Source organism: Myotis myotis, unplaced genomic scaffold (assembly GCF_014108235.1).
Source record: "Myotis myotis isolate mMyoMyo1 unplaced genomic scaffold, mMyoMyo1.p scaffold_m19_p_7, whole genome shotgun sequence".
NCBI classification, from domain to species: Eukaryota; Metazoa; Chordata; class Mammalia; order Chiroptera; family Vespertilionidae; genus Myotis; species Myotis myotis.
The window spans coordinates 80,285,960-80,288,282 of NW_023416379.1; the positions used below are offsets into that span (position 1 = coordinate 80,285,960).

General features: G+C 37.1%; 1 pseudogene; it reads right to left on the reverse strand.

The window, feature by feature from the left end:
- Positions 1–839: 839 nt before the first annotated feature.
- Positions 840–1,706, reverse strand: LOC118660758 (annotated as a pseudogene).
- Positions 1,707–2,323: the final 617 nt, after the last annotated feature.

A 2,323-nucleotide genomic window follows, 5' to 3' on the forward strand; every position in this document is an offset into this window, starting at 1 on the left:
ATAGAAACATCAATGATGAGAGAAAATCATTGATCAGCTGCCTCCTGCACGCCCCACACTGGGAATGGAGCCCGCAACCCCAGGCATGTGCCCTGACTGGGAATCAAACTGTGACCTCCTGGTTCACAGGTCAATGCTCAATCACCAAGCTATGCTGGCCAGACGGAATCCAAATGTTTAATTAATTCAAGCGGTGTTAAGATTATTCAAAGGAAAATGTCGATATATCTAGAATTCTAGAATGAATCACAAATGCAGAAATAGCTGTAACTTATTGACTTGGCTGTTCTGGAAGATATATGTTCCGGGTAAATTCTAAATGAAATAGCAGTTCCAAAGTCCTCTCTTTAAAATTATAAAAGTAATAAAAAATAAACAAATGGCTTAGATTTTAGGATTGAGGTAACTAAAATCAGATTGGTTATCTAAAATGTTTATCTTACCCATAAAATTGAATGTAATGATATGCTGACCCTTTTATAATAATAAAATGGGCCATTTTAAGAATTATCAAAGCTACATTTAAGGAAGAGAACACAAAAGGAATGTAAAAAATAACCTTTTCTTTCTAGGATTTTCTAGGCAATTAGCAAAGAAAGGAGGAAAGAACAGCCTGAATTTTAAATTGAGATTGGCCACATGAGATCAGCTTTCCACAGTCGCAAAACACAACCCATATCATCCCTACTGAATGTTACTAAAATTGAAAACATGGAACAAATATAGTTGTAGAAAACTCTTTCAGAGAATCATATGTATTAACTATATTTCACTTAATATATTCCTGATTCATTAATGCCTTAGTGTGTGTTTATATTTTAAAGTAAGAAGTCTTCCTACTATTTGTATACATTGCATCTCACAGACTGGTCTTTGGTTTCCTGTTCTTCTTCTGATTCTTGTGACCATTTCTGGGAATTCCGTGAACATTGTATTTGAAATGAACATGAAGTAGGAACAACAGCATTTCTAAATCCCTGAGGTGTGATTGAATAACAGTGTGGTGATTGCTGGAGGGAGAGGTTGAGGGGAGTAGAGGAAGAGGAGAGTAAAAGAGGGAATAAATGGTGATTAAAAAAATTAAAAAATAAATAAATAAGGAAAAAACAGTCCTGGAGGTTCCTTCTGGCTTGGTATTTGTACAACGTTGCCAACCTTGGCTTTTGATCCCATTAAAAGTTAACTGTATTGCACCAGTTTGACCCCAACTTTCTCCCAATGCTGGTATCAGCAAAGCATAATTTCTCTTTTTTTTAAAGCCTAAATTCTATCAATCTTTATTGTCATCTGATTGGTTAAAATTACAGCTAATCTGTGATTATCTGCAAGGCTGATCATTTGCTGCGGTAGGCCAGTTAGTAATTGAGTATAAAGGGATAGGCCATCGGGATCTGATGAAAAGGAAAATCAACACCACCCACTACCGCTAATCGGACCTTTGAGTGTTCTGAAAGGAAGTGTGGAAGGAGATAAACTTGTGCTACCAGCTCTGTGTAGTCACGACAATAAAAATATCGGAAAGAATATTTTCAGGAGTGAAGCTCCCCAAAGCCTTTGGGTGTGCCTCCCCCATAGGAGTTGTGGTATAAACTGAAGGTGCTGAATGCAGGCAGTAGCAAGGTCTACCACTCAACCATAAAATTTTCCTCTGCACCAATAAAAACTGCTTCACTTCCACTCCTCCAAAACATTCCCGTATCTGCCATCTACTCCCAGCTGCATACTGACTCAACTGTACCAGCAGGTCTTGGCTTATTTGTGAGACATTCTCTTCTTATAATTTGCAGTTTCTAAGGCTTCCTCTTTAGCTACCCCGACCTCTGTGCTGAGCTGGGAGGGTTTCACTTCCAGGACTTCCTCAGCCCTCTAGAAACCTGCAGGCACCAGCTTTAATCTGCACCCCTGGGGACAGGGCAAACCGCTAAAACCGGCTGCATTTCAAAGCTGGCCCCTCCATGTGCAGCCGCACAGCTTACTTAGGTACTTACTGACTTAATAATTTCAGAAGAAGTTGCAGGTCTAATGATCCTTCACCTCTAAGTATTTCAGCATATATCCTCATAGAACACATTATTATAAATAGTCATAGTATGCTTATAAAGTTAAAGAAATGTAAAATGATGAGATATTATTGTCTAATACAAAATTGATATTCAAATTTTATATTGTTTTCTTTATTAAAGAAACACTTTTATTACTACTCTTTAATACATAGACACAAAAGCTTTTCTTTTAGGTATTTCTACTTAATCCATCCATGTACACATTGGTTATTGTACATATTTGAGAATTAATTTACATTGACTTAAAAATACATTTTACA